This window comes from Oncorhynchus clarkii, chromosome 6, assembly GCF_045791955.1.
Source record: "Oncorhynchus clarkii lewisi isolate Uvic-CL-2024 chromosome 6, UVic_Ocla_1.0, whole genome shotgun sequence".
In the NCBI taxonomy this organism is placed as follows: Eukaryota; Metazoa; Chordata; class Actinopteri; order Salmoniformes; family Salmonidae; genus Oncorhynchus; species Oncorhynchus clarkii.
In genome coordinates, this window is record NC_092152.1 from 22,609,697 (window position 1) to 22,635,019 (window position 25,323).

The following is a 25,323-nucleotide window of genomic DNA, read 5'->3' on the forward strand; positions in this document are numbered from 1 at the left end:
TTATGCCCCATACCCTCCGTATACTTCCTACTTTTCCTGTGTCTATAATTAAAGCCATGTCTCACAGCCCCGTGTCTCCTGTTTCCACGTGATAGACTTAAACAAATGTGGTTTCTACTGACAATTGAGATGTACAAACTATAGAATAGGGGACAACGAGTGGACAAGAGGCTATCCCTAATTTTGATTAAGGCATTAATGACCAAGCTAGGACAGACGTAGTCAATATAATTTGTTTTTCAGCACTTTTGAAATGTACAGTGACAGAATTCAGAACATAGGCCATTCTTACAGTATTCTCCCTGTTCACCAAGTCAGAACCGTAGGATAAATTAAGGGGGAATATAAGCACACAAAGAAAGCTCTTACAATATTCAATAATTACATTTCTCTAAAACAGACTATAGGTTACATGTGTACCACCAAGTCAGAACATTAGGCTAAGTTATGAGGGGCAAAGGGACCAAATTATTAGGGTGAGGCACAGCTTACTACACAACATGCACTTAGTATTACTTTCTTAGCTACAGCTACGTATCTCCCTGGCATATTACATAATTTATGTAGCAGCATAAGACATTTTTTGACTCACCTTGTTGTGATGTGCTCACTGAAACAGGAAGATGGCGCGGCAGTCTTTGTGGGCAAATTCTGGCAAAAAAGTCTGGCATTCTCTGAATTTATGGTGCTTTCAAGATAACTGGGAACTCAAAAAAAAAAAGTTGACTCATGACGTTAGGGATCTGATCAGGTTTCAGGAAAGACCCAAGTGCAAACTGTTGAAGTAACAATGTTTATTGTAAAAAAAGGGGCAGGCAAACGACAGATCAAGGCAGGCAGGGGTCAATAATCCAGAGTAGTGGGGCCAAGGTACAGGACGGCAGGCCCAGGGTCATGTCAGGCAGAGGTTGGTAATCCAGAGTAGGGGCAAAGGCACAGGACGCAGGCAGGCACAGGGTCAGGTCAGGTAGAGGTCAGTAATCCAGAGTAGGGGAAAAGGCACAGGACGGCAGGCCGGCTCAGAGTCAGGATAGGCCAGGGTCAAAACCAGGAGGACAAGAAAAAGAGAGACTGGGTAAAAGCAGGAGCGGAGACAAAATGCTGGTTGACTTGAACAAACAAGACAAACTGACCCAGGCAGACAGAAAACACAGGTATAAATACCCAGGGGATAAGTTGGAAAGATGAGCGACACCGGGAGGTGGGTGGAGACGAGCACAAGGACAGGTGAAACAGATCAGGCCGTGACAGATCTTCAGGTCGGAGCTCAAGAAAGAGGCCCGAGTTGGATGACCGTTCAAAACGTATTTTCCCAGTCGGAGCTAGTTTTTTCCCGAGTTACCAGTTGTCTTGAACTCACTGAAGTCTGAGATTTCCCAGTTCTGAGTTTCCAGTTGTTTTGAACATGACATACAGTTGAATCTGAAATTTACATACACCTTAGCCAAATACATTTAAACTCAGTTTTTCCCAATTCCTGACATTTAATCAGAGTAAAAATTCCCTGTCTTAGGTCAGTTAGGATCACCACTTTTGTTTAAGAATGTGAAATGTCAGAATAATAGTAGAGAGAATGATTTATTTCAGCTTTTACTTCTTTCATCACATTCCCAGTGGGTCAGAAGTTTACATACACTCAATTAGTATTTGGTAGCATTGCTTTTAAATTGTTTAACTTGGGTCAAATGTTTTGGGTAGCCTTCCACAAGCTTCCCACAATAAGGTGGGTGAATTTTGGCCCGTTTCTCCTGACAGAGCTGGTGTAACTGAGTCAGGTTTGTAGGCCTCCTTGCTATCATACGCTTTTTCAGTTCTGCCCACAAATGTTCTATAGGATTGAGGTCAGGGCTTTGTGATGGCCACTCCAATACCTTGACTTTGTTGTCCTTAAGCCATTTTGCCACAACTTTGAAAGTATGCTTGGGGTCATTGTCCAGACTCATTTGCGACCAAGCTTTAACTTCCTGACTGATGTCTTGAGATGTTGCTTCAATATATCCACATAATTTTCCTTTCCTCATGATGCCATCTATTTTGTGAAGTGCGCCAGTCCCTCCTGCAGCACAGCACCCCCACAACATGATGCTTCCACCCCCGTTCTTCACGTTTGGGATGGTGTTCTTCGGCTTGCAAGCCTCCCTCTTTTTCCTCCAAACATAACAATGGTCATTATGGCCAAACAGTTCTATTTTTGTTTCATCAGACCAGAGTACATTTCTCCAAAAAGTACGATCTTTGTCCCCATGTGCAGTTGCAAACCGTAGACTGGCTTTTTTATGGAGGTTTTGGAACAGTGGCTTTTTCCTTGCTGAGCGGCCTTTCAGGTTATGTCGATATAGAACTCGTTTTACTGTGGATATAGATACTTTTGTACCTGTTTCCCCCAGCATCTTCACAAGGTCCTTTGCTGTTGTTCTGGGATTGATTTGCACTTTTCGCACCAAAGTATGTTCATCTGTAGTAGACAGGACGCATCACCTTCCTAAGCGGTATGACGGCTGCACGGTCCCATGGTGTTTATACTTGCATACTATTGTTTGTACAGATGAACGTGGTACCTTCAGGCGATTGGAAATTACTTCCAAGGATGAACCAGACTTGTGGAGGTCTACAATTTTTTTCTGAGGTCTTGGCTGATTTCTTTTGATTTTCCCATGATGTCAAGCAAAGAGGACTGCATTTGAAGGTAGGCCTTGAAACGCATCCACAGGTACACCGCCAATTGACTCCAAATGATGTCAATTAGCCTATCAGAAGCTTCTAAAGCCATGACATAATTTTCTGGAATATTCCAAGCTGTTTAAAGGCACAGTCAACTTAGTGTATGTCAACTTCTGACCCATTGGAATTGTGATGCAGTGAATTGTAAGTGAAATAATCTGTCTGTAAATAATTGTTGGAAAAATGACTTGTGTCGTGCACAAAGTAGATGTCCTAACCGACTTGCCAAAACTATAGTTTGTTAACAAGAAATTGGTGGTTCAAAAACGAGTTTTAATGACTCCAACCTCCAGTCTATGTAAACTTCCGACTTCAACTGTAAGTCATGCTCGATTGACAGCATGGCCGGTGTATTCAACCTTTTCTGGCCCTTGGTGTTGAATGTTTATCCTTTTAAGCTTGGAAAAGAGCCCCTTAAACCCAGTCTTGGATCACACACCAACTCCACTGAATAGCAGGCTAGTGATTGCTTTGCAATGCTTGCAGTTAGCCACTGATTCCTTCCAAACCACTCATTGTTGAATATGCGATTTCCAACTTGTTGTGTAATGTTTATATCCAATGGCCAATGAGTACCGATACGTGTTATCTGTAATTTATCTTCATATGACAAGGATTGAAACAGTTTTCCAGTCGATTTTCGAAGTGATTCAAATCAAATTGTATTTGTATACAACTGGTGTAGACCTTACTTTGAAATGCTTACTTACAAGCCCTTAATTAAAAAACAATGCAATTCGAGAAAGAGTTAAGAAAATATTTACTAAATAAACTAAACTATAAAATGTGCAATAAAATAACAATAACGACCCTATATACAGGGAGTACCGGTACCGAGTCAATGTGTGGAGGTACAGGTTAGTCAAGGTAATGTGTACATGGAGGTAGGGGTAAAGTGACTATGCATAGATAATGAACAGTGAGTAGCAGCAGTGTAAATACAAAGGGGTGGGTGTCAATGTAAATAGTCTGGCTGGCCATTTGATTAATTGTTCAGCAGTCTTATGGCTTGGAAGATGAAGCTGTTAAGGAGCCTTTTGGCGCTCCGGGACTGCTTGTCGTGCGGTTGGAGAGAGAACAGTCTATGACTTGAGTGACTGGAGTCTTTGACCATTTTTTGGGGTCTTCCTCTGACACCGCCTAGTATATAGGTCCTGGATGGCAGGAAGCTTGGCCCCAGTGATGTACTGGTCCAAATGCACTACCCTATGTAGCGCCTTGCGGTCAGATGTCAAGTAATTACCATACCAGGCGGTGATGCAACCGGTCAGGATGCTCTCGATGGTGCAGCTGTAGAACTTTTTGAGGACCTGGGGACCCATGCCAAATCTTTTCAGTCTCCTGAGAGGGAAAAGCTGTTGTCGTGCCCGCTTCATGACTGTCTTGGTATGTTTGGAACATGATCGTTTGTTGGTGATTTGGACACCAAGGAACTTGAAACTCTCGACCCGCTCCACTACAGCCTTGTCAATGTTAATTACAGCCCGTTGATGTTAATGGGGGCCGGTTCGGCCCTCCATTTCCTGTAGTCCACGATCAGCTCCTTTGTCTTGCTCACATTGAGGGAGAGGTTGTTGTCCTGACACCAGACTGCTATGTCTCGGACCTCCTTCCTATAGGCTGCCTCATCGTTGTCTGTGTGTGATCAAGCCTACCACTGTTGTGTCGTCAGTAAACTTAATGATGGTGTTGGAGTAGTACTTGGCCATGCAGTCGTGGGTGAACAGGGAGTACAGGAGGGGACTGAGCATACACCCCTCCAACCAGACATGCTTTATCTACTAATTAACTACATCATCTCCACCCCTCAACCAGTATTCTACAAGAGCACAGACACAAGGGACAACAAACACACCGGTCTCTACATTGCAGATGAGCTGAAGGCAGTCATCAATCAAATCAAATGTATTTATATAGCCCTTCGTACATCAGCTGATATCTCAAAGTGCTGTACAGAAACCCAGCCTAAAACCCCAAACAGCAAGCAATGCAGGTGTAGAAGCACGGTGGCTAGGAAAAACTCCCTAGAAAGGCCAAAACCTAGGAAGAAACCTAGAGAGGAACCAGGCTATGTGGGGTGGCCAGTCCTCTTCTGGCTGTGCCGGGTGGAGATTATAACAGAACATGGCCAAGATGTTCAAATGTTCATAAATGACCAGCATGATCGAATAATAATAAGGCAGAACAGTTGAAACTGGAGCAGCAGCACGGTCAGGTGGACTGGGGACAGCAAGGAGTCATCATGTCAGGTAGTCCTGGGGCATGGTCCTAGGGCTCAGGTCCTCCGAGAGAGAGAAAGAAAGAGAGAAGGAGAGAATTAGAGAACGCACACTTAGATTCACACAGGACACCGAATAGGACAGGAGAAGTACTCCAGATATAACAAACTGACCCTAGCCCCCCGACACATAAACTACTGCAGCATAAATACTGAAGGCTGAGACAGGAGGGGTCAGGAGACACTGTGGCCCCATCCGAGGACACCCCCGGACAGGGCCAAACAGGAAGGATATAACCCCACCCACTTTGCCAAAGCACAGCCCCCACACCACTAGAGGGATATCTTCAACCACCAACTTACCATCCTGAGACAAGGCTGAGTATAGCCCACAAAGCTCTCCGCCATGGCACAACCCAAGGGTGGGCGCCAACCCAGACAGGATGACCACAATGACCTTGGACCACAGAAGATCAATGACCTTGGACCACAGAAGATATCACAGAAGATATTTGCACCCGGTGACAGACAATGCTGCGAACATGAAGGCTGCTGGGTTAAAGTGGAGGAGTCCTACCCTCACATCACACCCATTGGCTGTGCTGCTCATGCATTGAATCTGCTCCTCAAGGACATCATGGCACTGAAAACAATGGATATACTCTACAAGAGAGCCAAGTAAATGGTTAGGTATGGGAAGGGTCATCAAGTTACAGCAGCAATCTACCTCACCAAGCAAAGTGAAAAGAATAAGAGCACCGCATTGAAGCTGCCCAGCAACACCCATCGGGGTGGTGTTGTCATCATGTTTGACAGTCTCCTGGAGGGGAAGGAGTCTCTCCAAGAAATGGCGATATCACAGTCTGCCGATATGGACAGCCCCATCAAAGAGGATCCTCCTGGATGATGTATTTTTGGAGAGAGTGGTAAGCAGCCCAAAACTCCTGCATGGATTGAGTGAGACAATGCCATCCTGTCTGATGTTCAGACTCTGCTTGCAGATGTAGGAGAAGTAATCCATACTGCCCTGCCCACTTCACTGTTGCTCCAAGCAGATGAAATTGCAGTTCTGAAATACATCAAAAAGCGTGAAGACTTCTGCCTGAAGCCCATCCATGCCGCAGCGTACATGTTGGACATATATGCTGGCAAGAGCATCCTGTCTGGTGCAGAGATCAACAAGGCCTATGGTGTCAACACTACTGTGTATCGCCACCTTGGCCTGGATGAGGGCCAGGTTCTTGGCAGTCTGGCAAAGTACACTTCCAAGCAAGGGCTTTGGGATGGAGATGCAATATGGCAGTCGTGCCTACATATCTCATCAGCCACCAGGTGGAAGGGACTTCGTGGATCTGAGGTTCTTTCCCCTGTTGCCTCCATCCTCCAAATCATACCAACATCAGCCGTCTCAGAGCGCAACTGGTCCTTGTTTGGGAACACACACACCAAAGCACGCAACAGGCTGACCAATGCAAGGGTTGAAAAATTGTTGGCCACCCGGGCAAATTTGAGGCTTTTTGAGCCTGACAACGAGCCATCCTCAGAAAGTGACAGTGAAAATTAGGCCTCAGAGTCTGATGTTCAAGAAGTGGACATTGAGGAGGTCCAGGGGAGAAGACATGGAAGCCTGAGAGGAAGACAACCAAAGCTTTAGTGTCTAGACTATCATTTTACAGATGTATGTTGAAAACATTTTTGGGAGATGCGATGGATCATTGGGGATCATTCAATATTCCCTTTTGTTGTTCAGTGAAATCATCCCATGTGAAGAGTCAACTCATTTAATTAAAGTTCAATTCGTAACTAAATAGATGTTTTTGATTTCTATTGCAAGGTTTAATCATTTGCAATTATGTTTCTGTCTCCATATGATAAATATAACCAATGCAAAAAACATCTACATTTAAATGTATTAATATTGCATATATTTCAGTTAATTCCCATGTATTCCTGTTAATTCCCACGGAAAGTTTCCACCTCTGAATATTCACCAAAATGTGCAACCCCAGGTATTACAGACTCGGTCAGGGAGAGGTTGAAAATGTCAGTGAAGACACTTGCTAGTTGGTCCGCGCATGCTTTGAGTACACGTCCTGGTAATCTGCCTGGCCCCGCGGCCTTGTGAATGTTGACCTGTTTAAAGGTCTTGCTCACATCGGCTACGGAGAGACGTGATCACACGGTCATCCGGAAAAGCTGGTGCTCTCATGCATGCTTCAATATTGTTTGACTCAAAGCAAGCATAAAATATATTTTGTTTGTCTGGTAGGCTCACGTCACTGGTTAGCTCGGGCCTGGGTTTCCCGTTTGTAGTCCGTAATTGTTTGCAAGCCCTTTAGTAGGATTACATTTTAGTCCTGTATTGATGCTTTGCCTGTTTGATGGTACGTCTGAGGGCATAGCGGGATTTCCTATAAGAATCCGGATTAGTGTCCCACTCCTTGAAAGTGGCAGCTCTAGCCTTTAACTGGGTGTGGATGTTGCCTGTAATCCATGGCTTCTGTTTGGGATATGTACGCACGGTCACTGTGGGGATGATGTCGTCGATGCACTTATTGATGAAGCCGGTGACTGAGGTTGTATACTCCTCAATGTCATTGGATGAATCCCGGAACTTATTCCAGTCTGTGCTAGCAAAATAGTCCTGTAGCGTAGCATCCGCATCATCTGACCACTTCCGTATTGAGCGAGTAACTGGTACTTCCTGCTTTAGTTTTTGCATGTGAACAGGAATCAGGAGATTTGCCAAATGGAGCCCGCGGGAGTGCTTTGTATGCGTTTCTGTTTGTGTGGTAAAGGTTGTCTAGAGTTGTTTTTCCTCTGGTTGCATATGTGACATGCTGGGAGAAATGACATAAAACTGATTTAAGTTTGCCTGCATTAAACTCCCCACTTGGAGCATCGCTTCTGGATGAGCATTTTCTTGTTTGCTTTTGACCTTACGCAGCTCATTGAGTGCAGTCTTAGTGCCAGCATACAGCTTATCATGAGGTACTCTACCTCCAGGTGAGCATAACCTCGAGACTTATTTAATATTAGACATTGTGCACCAGCGGTTATTAACAAATAGAAACACACCCCCACCCCTCGTCTTACCAGACATAGTTATTCTGTCCTGCCGATGCACGGAAACCCCAGCCAGCTTTATATTATCCGTGTCGTTGTTCAGCCACGACTTGATGAAACATACTGTAAGATATTACAGTTTTCAATGTCCTGTTGGTAGGATAGTCTCAAATAGAATCATCCAGTTTATTTTCCAGTGATTGCACGTTGGCCAATAGAACGGATGGTAGAGGTGAGTTACCCACTCGTCGACAAATTCTCTTACGGCTGAAATTTGACAACAGCCAGTGAAAGTGCAGGGCGCCAAACTCAAACAACAGAAATCTCATAATTAAAATTCCTCAAACATACAAGTATTATACACCATTTTAAAGATAAACTTGTTGTTAATCCCACCACAGTGTCCGATTTTCAAAAAGGCTTTTCGACGAAAGCATACCATGCCATGCGATTATGTTAGGTCAGCGCCAAGTCACAGAAAAACACAGCCATTTTTCCAGCCAAAGAGAGAGTCACAAAAAGTTATATATTTCATATTCATATATAAAGTTCATATATATCCAAAAATATCAGTTTACATTGGCACATTATGTTCAGTAATGTTTTGCTTCCAAAACATCCAGTGATTTTGCAGAGAGCCACATCAATTTACAGAAATACTCATCATAAATGTTGATGAAAATACAAGTGTTATACATGGAATTAGAGATATACTTCTCCTTAATGCAACCGCTGTGTCAGATTTCAAAAAAGCTTTACAGAAAAATCACACCATGCAATAATCTGAGTACAGCGCTCAGGCACCAAAACGAGCCATACAGATACCCGCCATGTTGTGGAGTCAACAGAAGTCAGAAATAGCATTATAAATATTCACTTACCTTTGATGATCTTCATCGGAATGCACTCCCAGGAATCCCAGTTCCACAATACATGTTTGATTTGTTCGATAAAGTCCATAATTTATATCCAAATACCACCTTTTTGTTCGCGTTTAGTTCACAAATCCAACTTCAAGAGGCGCAGGCACTTAGTCCAGACAAAGTCAAAAAAGTTATATTACAGTTCGTAGAAACATGTCAAACGATGTATAGAATCAATCTTTAGGATGTTTTTAACAAATCTTCAATAATGTTTCAACCGGACAATTCCTTTGTCTTTAGAAATTAAAAGGAACGCAGCTCACTCTCACGGACGCGAGCCTGACGTAGCTCATGGCATTCTGCCAGACCCCTTAGTCAAACAGCTCTTATTCACTCCCCCTTCACAGTAGAAGCCTGAAGGCCTGGATAAGCCTGAACAAGTTTCCTAGACTGTTGACATCTAGTGAAAGCCTTAGGAAGTGCAATCGGACCAAATTTTACACTGTATATTGGATATGCAAAGACTTGAAAACCTACAAACTTCAGATTTCTCACTTTCTGGTTGGATTTTTTTCTCAGGTTTTTGCCTGCCATATGACTTCTGTTATATTCACAGACATCATTCAAACAGTTTCAGAAACTTCAGAGTGTTTTCTATCCAAATATACTAATACTATGCACATCTTAGCTTCTGGGCCTGAGTAGCAGGCAGTTTACTCTGGGCACCTTATTCATCCAAGCTACTCAATACGGCCCCCCAGCCATAAGAAGTTAAGGCACCCTGATCTCCGCCCCCTGTGTTTCCATATTTTCATCACGCGAATGACAGGGATTTGGGCCTGGTCTCAGAGAAGCAGTACATCCTTCACATCGGAATTATTAAATAAAAAATCTTCATCCAGTTTGAGGTGAGTAATCGCTGTTCTGATATCCAGAAGCTATTTTCGGTCTTAAGAGACGGTAGCAGCAACATTATGTACAAAAAAGTTACAACAATGCGAAAAAACTAACAAAATAGCACAATTGGTTAGGAGTCCGTAAAACGTAAGCCATCCCCTCCAGTGCCATTATCTTCTTGGTCATTCATGATGATGACTGCTTGTCAAGCATGCTAGCTAACATTTTGAAAGTATGTGGTTGACATGATCAGTCCAGTCAAAGTAGTCCGGTAGATATGACATGATTTGACGTAATTTTATCTGTGGCCAATGACCTAGTTCCTTCTTGTATGGGCACTTCCAAGGTAACTCTATGGCAGCACCCAAGGGGCTTGAATTTTCAAGCTCTCCCCATAGATTTTGCAGTGACGTAGTGTCCCCATGAATGACAGAACACTGAGCCAATCACGGCGCAACTAGAGAACATTACCAACCTCTACGTTCCATATTTTCCGCTGGCTGCCCCACCACCACAGAAAGCACTGAGCTAGGCTGAAACACCTGCATTTTGGAGCTGCCTTACTCGAGAAAGCAAAAAAGATACCATGTTTGAATGCAGATATATATATATATTTTTTACATTGTTTGCAAACTGATATGTGACATGTTTTAATGCCAAAATGTCTTGCTAAACAGGTGGGGCTATCACGGCTCTGGCTAAGACCCAGATGCAGATACAGGAGGCGGATAGTACAAGTCTCAAGAGTTTACTATAGTACAAGAGGCAGGCGAAAGGTAAGTCAAGGCAGGCAAAGAGTTACAATCCAAATCAGAGTCAGGCAGGCAGAAAGGTCAAAACTGGGAAGACTAGGAAAAACAAAAACTAGAGCACAGGAACATGCTGGTAGGACTTGACCGGGACGAACTAGCAATAGACAAGCAAAAAATGAGGTATAAATACACAGGGGATAATGGGGGATAATGGGGGAAGATGGGAGACATCCGAGTGGTGCAACAGTCTAAGGCACTGCATCTCAGTAGGCCGTCATTGTAAATAAGAATTTGTTCTTAACTGACTTTCCTAATTAAGTAAAAAATGGGGTGTGGAAACAAGCACAAAGACAGGTGAAACAGATCAGGGTGTGACAGGGGCTCTAAACAGGTGGTCCTCCTGCCCTAAATTAATACTAAATAATTAGGAGTGTAGCATTGGAAACAGTGCCGACTGCACTTTCTGTCTCCGTGTGTATAGGCTGGGGGCTTGATGAACAGATAAACTGTACAAGGACAGTAGGATGTCTGATAAATTTGTTTTTATTACCATTTTCATAATTTTATTTCACCTAGTCCTGCATTACTGTATCCTGTAATCACACCTGCAACCCTGTACATGTGACTAAGCACTGCATTTTAATCTAAAAATTAGACTAATCTCAAGGCTGTGGAAAACCTAGCTGTTGCTAAGAGACAGTAGTATTGAGCCCCAGATGATATTATAGGGGGCTTCATAATGCTGTATCTTAGCAACTTAGTTAATGATTGTATTCTGATAGGAAATGGTACAGCTCTGTAATCACACTACCATTATTTAGCTCCACAGTTAAATCAATATACTACCAAAAACAATAATGTTCTTGTAATGAGTTTCGTCTTCATACGAAGGAGAGTCGGACCAAAATGCAGCGTGTGGTTTACGATCCATGTTTATTAATAATACGAAACACGAATCTCCAATACAATACTACAAAACAAAACGAAACCCTAACAGCCTATATAGTGTGAACACAGGGACACATAGGACAGGAACAATCACCCACAAACACACAGTGAAACCCAGGCTACCTAAATATGGTTCCCAATCAGAGACAATGACGAACACCTGCCTCTGACTGAGAACCATATCAGGCTGAACATAGAAATAGACAAACAAGACATGAAACATAGAATACCCACTCAGATCACACCCTGACCAATCAAAACATAGAAAATACAAAGTAAACTATGGTCAGGGCGTGACAGTACCCCCCCCCCCAAGGTGCGGACTCCGGCCGCAAAACCTGAACCTATAGGGGAGGGTCTGGGTGGGCATCTGTCCGCGGTGGCGGCTCTGGCGCTGGACGTGGACCCCACTCCATGACAGTTTTAATCCCCCTCCTAAACGTCCCTAAATAGGTTACCCACCACAATGATAACATGGGACAGAGGGACAGCTCGGGACAGAGGTAACTCGGGACAGATGGGTAGCTCAGCACTGAGAGGAAGCTCAGCACTGAGAAGAAGCTCAGCACTGAGAGGAAGCCCAGGCAGGTAGTAGAAACTACCAGAACCTGGCTGGCTGGCGGTTTCAGCAGATCCTGGTCGACTAGCAGATCTGGAAGAATCTGGTCGACTGGCGGATCTGGGAGAATCTGGTCGACTGGCGGATCTGGGAGTATCTGGTCGACTGGCGGATCTGGGAGAATCTGGTCGACTGGCGGATCTGGGAGAATCTGGTCGACTGGCGGATCTGGGAGAATCTGGTCGACTGGCGGATCTGGGAGAATCTGGTCGACTGGCGGATCTGGGAGAATCTGGTCGACTGGCGGATCTGGGAGAATCTGGTCGACTGGCGGATCTGGGAGAATCTGGTCGACTGGCAGATCTGGGAGAATCTGGACGACTGGCAGATCTGAGAGAGTCTGGACGACTGGCAGATCTGGAAGAGTCTGGACGACTGGCAGATCTGGAAGAGTCTGGTCGACTGGCAGATCTGGAAGAGTCTGGTCGACTGGCAGATCTGGAAGAGTCTGGTCGACTGGCAGATCTGGAAGAGTCTGGTCGACTGGCAGATCTGGAAGAGTCTGGTCGACTGGCAGATCTGGAAGAGTCTGGACGACTGGCAGATCTGGAAGAGTCTGGACGACTGGCAGATCTGGAAGAGTCTGGACGACTGGCGGATCTGGGAGAATCTGGTCGACTGGCGGATCTGGGAGAATCTGGTCGACTGGCAGATCTGGGAGAATCTGGACGACTGGCAGATCTGAGAGAGTCTGGACGACTGGCAGATCTGGAAGAGTCTGGACGACTGGCAGATCTGGAAGAGTCTGGTCGACTGGCAGATCTGGAAGAGTCTGGACGACTGGCAGATCTGGAAGAGTCTGGACGACTGGCAGATCTGGAAGAGTCTGGACGACTGGCAGATCTGGAAGAGTCTGGACGACTGGCAGCTCTGGAAGAGTCTGGTCGACTGGCAGCTCTGGCTGCTCCATGCTGACTGGCTGCTCCATGATGACTGGTAGCTCTGGCTGCTCCATGCTGACTGGCTGCTCCATGCTGACTGGCAGCTCTGGCTGCTCCATGCTGACTGGCTGCTCCATGCTGACTGGCAGCTCTGGCTGCTCCATGCTGACTGGCTGCTCTGGCTGCTCCATGCTGACTGGCTGCTCCATGCTGACTGGCTGCTCCATGCTGACTGGCGGCCCTGGCTGCTCCATGCTGACTGGCGGCCCTGGCTGCTCCATGCTGACTGGCGGCCCTGGCTGCTCCATGCTGACTGGCGGCCCTGGCTGCTCCATGCTAACTGGCAGCTCTGGCGGCTCCTTGCAGACTGGCAGCTCTGGCGGCTCCTTGCAGACTGGCAGCTTTGGCGGCATCCTGCAGACAGGCAGCTCTGGCGGCTCCTTGCAGACTGGCAGCTCCATGCAGACTGGCAGCTCTATGCAGACTGGCAGCTCCATGCAGACTGGCAGCTCCTTGCAGACTGGCAGCTCCTTGCTAACTGGCAGCTCCTTGCTAACTGGCAGCTCTATGCTAACTGACAGCTCTATGCTAACTGGCAGTTCTGAACAGGCGGGAGACTCCGGCAGCGCTGTAGAGAAGGAAGGCTCTAACAGCGCTAAACAGGCGGGAGACTCCGACAGCGCTGGAGAGGAGGAGGGCTCCGACAGCGCTGGACAGGCGAGGCGCACTGTAGGCCTGATGCGTGGTGCTGGCACTGGTGGTACTGGGCCGAGGACACGCACAGGAAGCCTGGTGCGGGGAGCTGCTACCGGAGGGCTGGGGTGTGGAGGTGGTACTGGAAAAACCGGACCGTGCAGGCGCACTGGAGCTCTTGAGCACCGAGCCTGCCCAACCTTACCTGGTTGAATACTCACGGTCGCCCTGCCAGTGCTGCGAGGTGGAATAGCCTGCACTGGACTATGCAGGCGAACCGGAGACACCGAGCGCAAGGCTGGTGCCATGTAAACCGGCCCAAGGAGACGCACTGGGGACCAGCTGCGTAGAGCCGGCTTCATGGCATTAGGCTCGACGCTCAATCTAGCCCGGCAGACACGCGGAGCTGGAATATACCGCACCGGGCTATGCACCCGCACTGGAGACACCGTGCGCACCACTGCATAACACGGTGCCTGTCCGGTCTCTCTAGCCCCCCGGTAAGCACAGGGAGTCTGCTCAGGTCTCCTACCTGGCATAGCCATACTCCCTGTTAGCCCCCCCCCAAGAAATTTTTGGGGCTGCCTCTCAGGCTTCCATCCGCGTCGCCGTGCTGCCTTCTCATACCAGCGCCTCTCTGCTTTCACCGCCTCCATTCTACGGTAACCCTCCTCGCACTGCTCCAGCGAATCCCAAGCGGGCTCCGGCACTCTCCCTGGGTCGGCCGCCCACCTGTCGATCTCCTCCCAAGTAGTATACTCCATACTGTACTCCTCCTTGGGCTGTTCCTGTTGTTTCTTCTCCCGCTGCACCTTAGTGCGGCTACACTCCCCTGGTTTAGCCCAGGGTCCTCTCCCGTCGAGGATTTCCTCCCATGTCCAGAAATCCTTATTGCGCTTCTCCTCGCGCTGCTCCTGCCTGTTGACACGCTGCTTGGTCCGTTGGTGGTGGGTGATTCTGTAATGAGTTTCGTCTTCATACGAAGGAGAGTCGGACCAAAATGCAGCGTGTGGTTTACGATCCATGTTTATTAATAATACGAAACACGAATCTCCAATACAATACTACAAAACAAAACGTAACGAAACCCTAACAGCCTATATAGTGTGAACACAGGGACACATAGGACAGGAACAATCACCCACAAACACACAGTGAAACCCAGGCTACCTAAATATGGTTCCCAATCAGAGACAATGACGAACACCTGCCTCTGACTGAGAACCATATCAGGCTGAACATAGAAATAGACAAACAAGACATGAAACATAGAATACCCACTCAGATCACACCCTGACCAATCAAAACATAGAAAATACAAAGTAAACTATGGTCAGGGCGTGACAGTTCTAGCTCAGATTAATTCATTTTGCCATAAATAACAATAGTTTATTTGGGTGAATTCTTAGGGGCGCTGTTTTCAAAGTTGCACTTTTATTCTTCACCCTCGTCCTCTATGGAATGGGAACAGTCTGTAATTAAATATTGATTTGTGTGCAGCTGTTTCCGCCTATTCCTTTAGTCTCACGCTCTCATACAGTGGATTAAACAAATTACAATAACATTTTGTTTGCATATTTCTTGTCAGGAAGGAATTGAGAGATTGTGAGCCATTTTGAAAGAATACAAAAACACGCCTTGGTGTAAATGTGTTTCAGGTGCTTGAATTTATTTTGGGATATTCCGTTGAGAAAGCTCTCTGTTTTAAAGGATCACAGAGCAAATATCTCCCTTTTCCTGTAGGTTTGATTGAACAAGTTAGAATTACTGGGGCAATCAATTGAGCTCACTCTCAATATCCTCCCTTCCCTGTGATTGGGTCATGTCATTATGAACCAGCTTAGCAGAGCACAGTGGGGGAGCCGAGGTGGTTGGCACCAAAGTGATGCATCAGTTCACGCATTGATGTCCTTTGCTCAGACTTGAAATAAACTGTTATTCTTTCCTCCAATGTGACAAGCTAGCCTCTTGATCTAGTGGTGCATGCAATTCGCTCTGGAATGCAGGTTGTAGGTAGGTGCATGGTATCCAAACCTGACAGGGCTCATCTGGTATATGCTAGACCGGCCCAGCTGTGTGCTTTATTTGACAGGGAGGAAGAAAGAAGGTGAGAGTGCTGTGTAGTAAGAAGCCTAGTGACAGGGCACTGCAGATGACCCCACACTCACATTAGCAAGTGGCAGGCCGCATCCCGGGCTGTATTAGTGTATTGGACCCAGTGGGGAGGCTTTGTTGCTCTAATGGCTGGAGTGCAGTGCAGTGGCCATGACTGCCAGCACATTCTGTCTGGCTTTCCTCTAAGCTCAGTTACATAACTGGCCCAGTGTGTGATCCTGAGCCAGGGGCTCTGCGGAATGAATCACAACTCTTGACCCTTGTTGTTGAACATTCTCTCTCTGAAGATCTGACAGAGTGAGCCCTGAATCTAAAACCTGCGTGGTATAAAACGGTGTGTGTTTGTCCTGACTGACGACCCTGCTCCCACCCCGCATGGTCATATACACCCTGTGGCTAAAGAGGATGCAGTCAGTGCTGCTGCATCACAGATATGTGCTCAGTCTATTGTGATTCCCCAGGCATACACGAGCAACGCATTGGAGGCATCGCCACGGCAGCAACAGAACGGGGTTAAGCTAAGTCTGGTTGCCATGTAATACTGACCTAGTTAGTATGCGGCTGTAACGCAGAACTTAGCGGCTGGGCTACCCTACCACAGCACAGCCTGCATCCCAGTGTAACCACTCCAAAAACAATAATAAGCCCCCCTTTCCCCCTAGCCACGCTCTCACTGGAGAAAACACAGCCCGGTCTATGGGACCATGAGCTGTAACCTGGGCCTGGAGTAAAACTGCTCATTGACAAGCTAGGTAGGTGGTCATTGTGAGTGTGACTAGCTTTTCAACCATATCCTGGTCCTAGGAGGCATTTCCATAGAGGCCCCAGCCTTGCTCCCCATACCAACCTTTCTAATCTAAGGTCTGTTTTGCCCTAAATGTCTTTTTGAGTGGATCCTGTGGTTTTTATTTCCTCGAGTCATAACTACTCACAGAATGCCTTTCCCAGCTACTTATAAAATATTTGTCATATCATCATCTATATATTAGATTCAATTTGATAGAGTTTCATTGTGACTCAATAGATGTCATCACAGATGGTGGCTTCTAGGGTGTGTGTCATCGCAGGTTGGTTTGGGGGTGATATCAGTCAGGGGGAATTGGGCCACCAAGGATGAGATCAGTGCTGTAGTATAACACTGATTACGTCCTGTCAAACATATAAAACTCAGATTTTTTCACCATCTGCTCTCTTTGGCGAGAAAAGAAAAGCCTCTTACATCAGAGAGACTGAATCACTGACGGTGACGCTGGGAACCTGCCTCCATATTTCCTATGTGATTTTTACCAAATAGAGGGCTGTCAGGAATCGAAGCAGCGCCACAACGCGTTATATTTTATAGCGAAGGCTGCAGCAGAAGTTAACTCCTTTGTCTGTGAATTTTTCATCTGCCTGTGTGTGCACAATTGGCTGTGGAACAATGTGTGTGTGCGCTGGTGGCTCCATGGCACTATGGGGAAACTCGTTTAAACCCGTCTGAAGGCTCTCGATATATGGGTTCACTCATGTCCTAAAATAAATGTGTTCATATGAGCAGAATATTGTATAAAATGAATAAATAAAAATGCGCTGCAATCATTGCCTTCCTTTTAGACAGAAAAAATAAAGCAAGGTTGGGCGAATAACTTGAAAAATGTCATCTATAAGTCTAATAATACATTCGTTAATCAATAAACATCCTCATATCAAAAAAATCTATTTCAACCTTGTAATAATTCATTTTCTTTCAATTTGCTTGATATAATTTAATTATCAATATTAAATATGAGTAATAAAATAATACTTTTCAGAACATTGAGTTTTTTAGGATTGGCTAATTATTAGAGATTCTGCGCAGCTGTTTGGGGCTCCCGAGTGGTGCAGCGGTCTAAGGCATTGCATCTCAGTGTAAGAGGTGTCACTACAGTCCCTGGTTCAAATCCAGGCTGTATCACATCCAACTGTGATTGGGAGTCCCATAGGGCGGTGCACAATTGGCCCAGTGTCGTCCGGGGGTAGGCCATCATTGGAAATAAGAATTTGTTTTTAACTGACTTGCCTGGTTAAATAAATAAATACACTTTTTTTAAAGTTTGTCAGCAGCACACTAAAGCTTGGAAGAGTATTCTATATGAAAAGGAGTGGGAATTGTGAATGACCTGCACTGCACATAGGAAAGTGTCCAGACTAGAGAGTGCTACTAACGGCAGCACCACTATTTGAGGCTACACCATGAAAACTGTTTTAATGGGCACACAAACCCAAAATGATGTGTGCAATTGCAACATTGAAATCGTCTAACCAAAAGAGTCACCTAACTTGTGTGGTTCTTCAATAGGCTTTGTGTAGGCTAATATACAGTGCCTTGCGAAAGTATTCGGCCCCCTTGAACTTTGCGACCTTTTGCCACATTTCAGGCTTCAAACATAAAGATATAAAACTGTATTTTTTTTGTGAAGAATCAACAACAAGTGGGACACAATCATGAAGTGGAACGACATTTATTGGATATTTCAAACTTTTTTAACAAATCAAAAACTGAAAAATTGGGCGTGCAAAATTATTCAGCCCCCTTAAGTTAATACTTTTTGTAGTGCCACCTTTTGCTGCGATTACAGCTGTAAGTCGCTTGGGGTATGTCTCTATCAGTTTTGCACATCCCATTCCTCCTTGCAAAACAGCTCGAGCTCAGTGAGGTTGGATGGAGAGCATTTGTGAACAGCAGTTTTCAGTTCTTTCCACAGATTCTCGATTGGATTCAGGTCTGGACTTTGACTTGGCCATTCTAACACCTGGATATGTTTATTTTTGAACCATTCCATTGTAGATTTTGCTTTATGTTTTGGATCATTGTCTTGTTGGAAGACAAATCTCCGTCCCAGTCTCAGGTCTTTTGCAGACTCCATCAGGTTTTCTTCCAGAATGGTCCTGTATTTGGCTCCATCCATCTTCCCATCAATTTTAACCATCTTCCCTGTCCCTGCTGAAGAAAAGCAGGCCCAAACCATGATGCTGCCACCACCATGTTTGACAGTGGGGATGGTGTGTTCAGGGTGATGAGCTGTGTTGCTTTTACGCCAAACATAACGTTTTGCATTGTTGCCAAAAAGTTCAATTTTGGTTTCATCTGACCAGAGCACCTTCTTCCACATGTTTGGTGTGTCTCCCAGGTGGCTTGTGGCAAACTTTAAACAACACTTTTTATGGATATCTTTAAGAAATGGCTTTCTTCTTGCCACTCTTCCATAAAGGCCAGATTTGTGCAATATACGACTGATTGTTGTCCTATGGACAGAGTCTCCCACCTCAGCTGTAGATCTCTGCAGTTCATCCAGAGTGATCATGGGCCTCTTGGCTGCATCTCTGATCAGTCTTCTCCTTGTATGAGCTGAAAGTTTAGAGGGATGGCCAGGTCTTGGTAGATTTGCAGTGGTCTGATACTCCTTCCATTTCAATATTATCGCTTGCACAGTGCTCCTTGGTATGTTTAAAGCTTGGTAAATCTGTTTGTATCCAAATCCGGCTTTAAACTTCTTCACAACAGTATCTCGGACCTGCCTGGTGTGTTCCTTGTTCTTCATGATGCTCTCTGCGCTTTTAACGGACCTCTGAGACTATCACAGTGCAGGTGCATTTATACGGAGACTTGATTACACACAGGTGGATTGTATTTATCATCATTAGTCATTTAGGTCAACATTGGATCATTCAGAGATCCTCACTGAACTTCTGGAGAGAGTTTGCTGCACTGAAAGTAAAGGGGCTGAATAATTTTGCACGCCCAATTTGTCAGTTTTTGATATGTTAAAAAAGTTTGAAATATCCAATAAATGTCGTTCCACTTCATGATTGTTGTTGATTCTTCACAAAAAAATAAAGTTTTATATCTTTATGTTTGAAGCCTGAAATGTGGCAAAAGGTCGCAAAGTTCAAGGGGGCCGAATACTTTCGCAAGGCACTGTACATATTTGTTGGGTGCTCATTTTGTATCCAGCTGTTTAGTTAGTCCTAGTGATATTGTTGACCATCATCAGCAGAGGAAATATTTTTCTGAATGACAGTCAAGTGACAGCTGTTGTATTAGGCCTATAGCACCCGATACAAAAACAGCCCGTGCGTAAAATACTGTTCGGAAGAATGTCCAGAATATTATGATGTCTTGTTCGTTGTGCCAGTGAAGACTGTTCCAATGACCCTACAGTTATGTTGATTATCTGCTATTGTCTGCTTGAATCACAGCAGGGTCTGACAACTTGGATGGAAAATTACTGAGGATAATAGCCGACGATATTGCCACTCCTATTTGCCATGTCTTCAATTTAAGCCTACAAGAAAGTGTGTGCCCTCAGGCCTGGAGGGAAGCTAAAGTCATTCTGCTACCCAAGAATAGTCAAGCCCACTTTACTGGCTCAAATAGCTGACCAATCAGCCTGTTACCAACCCTTAGTAAACTTTTGGGAAAAATGGTGCTTGACCAGATACAATGCTATTTTACAGTAAACAAATTGACAACAGACTTTCAGCACATTAATAGGGAAAGACATTCAACATGCACAGCACTTACACAAATGACTGATGATTGGCTGAGAGAAATGTATGCAAAAAAATATTGTGGGAGCTGTTTTTTTAGACTTCAGTGCGGCTTTTGTCATTATCGATCATAGTCTGCTGCTAAGAAAATGTATCTGTTATGATTTTACAACCCCTGCTATATTGTGGATCAAGAGTTACCTGTCTAACAGAACACAGAGGTTGTCCTTTAATGGAAGCCTCTCCAACATAATCCAGGTAGAATCAAGTATTCTCTAGGGCAGCTGTCTAGGCCCCTTAATATTTTTCAATCTTTACTAATGACATGAAGTGTGTCTATGTAACAGTTTACACGTCAGCTAGTACAGCAAGTGAAATTATTGCAACACTTAACAAAGAGCTTTCTGCAAGTTTCAGAATGGGCAAGAAATAAGTTAGTCCTAAATATTTCCAAAACTAAAAGCATTGTATTTAGGACAAATCATTCACTAACTCAACTAAATCTTGTAATGGATAATGTGGAAATTGAGAAAGTTGAGGTGACTACACAGCTTCGAGTAACCCTGGATTGTAAAACTGTCAAAACACGTTGATGCAACAGTAGATAAGATGTGGAGAAGTCTGTCCATAATAAAGCGCTGCTCTGCCTTATTAACAGCAGGTCCTACAGGCCCTAGTTTTGTCACACCCGGACTACTGTCCAGTAATTTGGTCAGGTGCCACAAAGAGGGACTTTAAATGGGGCATAAAACAATCTCAGCTCTGTAGATGCGAAGAGACAGAATCACTAGATCATTTATTCTGGTATTGCCCCTATGTAGCTTGTTTCTGGTCACAGGTTCAGGAATTGTAAAAAAAAAATCACAACATTCACTTAAAATGAACCTTACAAATAGCTGTGTTGGGAGATTTGGAAAGCCATAGTCAGTCAATAAATAATATAGTAATACTCGTAGGAAAGGTTTTCATCTTTAGTTCACAATCTGTGAATACTATGTGATTAGAAAGGTTAAAAATGTATGTAAAACATGACAGCACAATTGAAAAATGGAAACCAAACGAGGGTGGTCTATGGTGATACAGTAGGTGGGATGGGCTGAGAGTGGCTGAGGGTTGAGATTAAAGAGTTTATGTTTGGTCATGTTTATTGTTATGCGATTGCTTTATATAAAAGTACCATGTATGTAAAATGTATGTAGGAGAAAAGTTGTAAAAACTCCAAAAGATGTGTCCTCCGAAGAGTGGCGGTGGTGGATGGGTTAAACATCATTTTAAAAATTAAAAAGAGAGACTTTGGAAAATTACAATTGGCTCAGAACAGGGCAGCACGGATGGCCCTTAAATGTACACGGCGAGCTAACATCAATGATATGCATATCAGTCTCTCATGGCTCGAAGTGGAGGAGAGATCGACTTCACCACTACTAGTTTTGTAAGAAGTATTGACATGCTGAATGCACCGAGCTGTCTGTTTAAACTACTAGCACACAGTTCCGACGCCCATGCATACCCCACAAGACACCAAAGGTCTCTTCACAATCCCCAAGTCAAGAACAGACTATGAGAGGCGCAAAGTACTACATAGAGCCATGGCTACGTGGAACTCTATTCCACATCAGGTTTAAAAAAAATACACCTTATGGAACAGTGGGGACTGTGAAGAGACACATACATACACATGATAACACATGCACTCTACAGACACATGTATTTTGTATTGTAGATACACTATATATAGAACAGTATGTGGACACTCCTTCAAATTAGTGGATTCGGCTATTTCAGACACACCAGTTGCTGACAAGTATATAAAATCGAGGACACGGCCATGAAATCTCCATAGACAATCATTGGCCTTACTGAAGAGCTCAGTGACTTCCAACATGGCACCGACATAGGATGCCACCTTTCCAACAAGTCAGTTCGTCAAATTTCTGCCCTGCTAGACCTGCCCTGGTCAACTGTAAGTTCTGTTATTGTGAAGTGGAAACGTCTAGGAGAAACAACGTCTCAGCCGCGAAGTGGTAGGCCACACAAGCTCACAGAACGGGACCGGCGAGTGCTGAAGCGCATAGCACTCACTGCCGAGTTCCAAACTGCCTCTGGAAGCAACATCAGCACAATAACTGTTCCTCGGGAGCCTCATGAAATGGGTTTCCATGGTCGAGCAGCCGCACACAAGCCTAAGATCACCATGCGCAATGCCAAGTGTCGGCTGAAGTGGTGTAAAGCTCACCGCCATTGAACTCTGGAGCAGTGGAAACGGGTTCTCTGGAGTGATGAATCTTGCTTCACCATCTGGCAGTCTGACGGCCAAATCTGGGTTTGGCGGATGCCAGGCGAACGCTACCTGCCCAAATGCATAGTGCCAACTGTAATGTTTGGTGGAGGAGGAATAAATGTCTGGGGCGTTTTTTTATGGTTCGGGCTAGGCGCCTTTGGAAATCTTAACACTACAGCATACAATGACATTCTAGATGATTCTGTGCTTCAAACTTTGTGGCAACAATTTGTCCCTTTCCTGTTTCAGCATGACAATAACTTGACTGGCCTGCACAGAGCCCTGACCACAACCCCATCAAACACCTTTGGGATGAATTGGAATGCCGACTGCAAGCCTGGCCTAATCACCCAACATCAGTGCCTTACCTCACTAATGCTCTTGTGGCTGAATGGAAGCAAGGTCTGTACGCAGTGTAGTACTTTCCACAAAAGTTTTGCTCATCAAGATGGAAGCGTCAGGAATAGCCCTACGGTATTAGAAGTGCTGTTAATTCTGCAACACTTTAACAGAAAATAGCTGTCACTTCCCTACTGTGTCACGTCCCTATTGCTCACTGTCCCAGTCTACTGCTACGGTAGCATTCTCCTCTCCGCCTCCACTCCCATGGAGTCATATGATTGTACACATGTGTTTTTCATCTTTAAAATATATATATATTATTTTTTTACACATGCCCCACTAAGCATTACCATCAACTTCAGAATTGCATGAAGAGCAGTGTTTTAACAAAGCCTCGTTTGAATAAGTCCCACGCACTCATGTGAAGGTATTGAGGCAACTGCTCTGTCACTTCTTGGGAGCTGGATTGCGATTTGCTTGTTGTCCACAGATCTATTTTGTTGATTGTTTTTGATGAAAGGGAGTGATCAGGCATGACTCATCGCTGTGTGTTCTTCCTTTGAGACTCTGGCATCAGCACACATGATGATTGGAATCGGAGAGCGTGTGTGTACGTAGCCTATAGATGTGCAGCCTTCAGTTTTTTTTCTGATACATTTTTAAATGTTTTAAAATGTATTTTCTGTGAATGAACAACCCCCTTTCTTTTCCTCCAGTCTGTCTAATGTATGATTCAATAGGAGCATCAGCTCGTATGTTTGGCAGGCTGACCACGCAGCAGTATGTGGAATGTGCAGGTGAAATGCAGTGGAGTGTGTTGGCATTAGCGAATGAAATAAGTGATGTTCAAAGCTCGAAGGGGTGCTAAAGAGCTCAAATTTAATTGGATTAAATTGGGCAAGAGCAAGACTGGATAATCAAACAGAAAGCACCCTCTTATTTCCAGCTGTCAGCAATCATACACAGCTAGTATAGGCATCATCAGCAGCAGCAGCACACTAATTCATTGTTTAGTTTTAGCCCGCCATTTTATAATCTTAGAGATTTAGATTGACATAGAAGAATAAATAGTGTTAATCATTTGTTTATTTAATGTGTAGTCATTTTTCTCTTTTATCTCCTTCCAAAAGGGATTGTACCGTAATCTAAACCACAGGGAATTCTTTGTCATGAATGACTTGCCTGTTTTTTAGATCATAGCCCAACCCTGCAGAGCCCCACGGTACAATTCAGGGTTAGTTATAAATTGCATGTCAGTCCATGATGACCAGAGGCAACTGGGTGTGAATTAGTTATTGCTCGAGACAGATCTTTCTTCTCTTTAGTCATATCGACCGCTCTTTCTACCCAGCAGGAGATGGGGCTGTGTAGGAGAGGGTTTGTCCTTTTGTGTCTTGCTGAGGGCCCTTGAGACGGGCTGAATTCCTGAAGAGGGTCTCACAGGTACCCTGACCCATCCACTCCAAGGTCACTCTCTAATAGTCTATAACCACGTTTCCATCCATCCACAGTTATATGCAAGTAAAGTCATACCGTATAAAAAAAATCACGTCAGCTGTGATGGAAAAAGGAAGTTTCATACAATTTTATAAATGCCGACCGATCATTTTTTGTTTGACATGGTGGGATCTAATAAATAAAAGTTCCAATAAATATTGAGGGTCTTATTCTGGTGACATGTTTATCAATGCTTGACTGCTGTTTGACAAATAAAACTATTCTTGCTCTTATCCATAATAACCTCATAATGTAGACTAGCCTAGACTGTAGACTGTATCTGCAAGCTGTTGGCTAAAGCCCACGTACTTTAAAACACATAGTCCCCAAATACAGAACAAATTCAAGAAAGCGTACAGTATTATATAGAGCCATTATTGCATGGAACTCCCTTCCATCTCATATTGCTCAAATTAACAGCAAACCTGGTTTAAAAAAATAAATAAAGCAACACCTCATAGCACAACGCCTCTCCCCTATTTCACCTAGATAGTGTGTGTGTGTGTGTGTATGTACGGATATGTAGGCTGTGTATGCCTTTTTTAAATGTTTATAGTTCTGTCCTTGAGCTGTTCTTGTCTATTAATGTTTTGTGTTATGTCATGTTTTATGTTCTGTGTGGACCGCAGGAAAAGCAGCTGCAGCTTTCGCAGCAACTAATGGGGATCCTCATAAAATACCAAGACCAGAGTCTTTTTTTGTTTTTGTGACAACTATCGGTAGAGTTGAAAATGCAATGGAAACACATTGTCAAGCCCTGATCTGTTTCACCTGTCTTTGTGATTGTCTCCACCAAGATGTTACCCATCTTCCCCTGTGTATTTATGCCTGTGTTTTTCCAGTTTCTGTTTTTCTCATCCTCCTGGTTTTTGACCCTTGCCTGTCCTGTCCCTGAGCCTTCCTACCGTCCTGTACCTTTGC

The 25,323-nt window shown here is 44.6% G+C and overlaps 1 protein-coding gene across 2 annotated transcripts in view; it reads left to right on the forward strand.

Annotated features, from left to right (window-relative positions):
• Positions 1–25,323, forward strand: part of LOC139410791 (multiple epidermal growth factor-like domains protein 9) — a 56,403-nt gene that overhangs the window by 14,912 nt on the left and 16,168 nt on the right. The window lies entirely within an intron of this gene.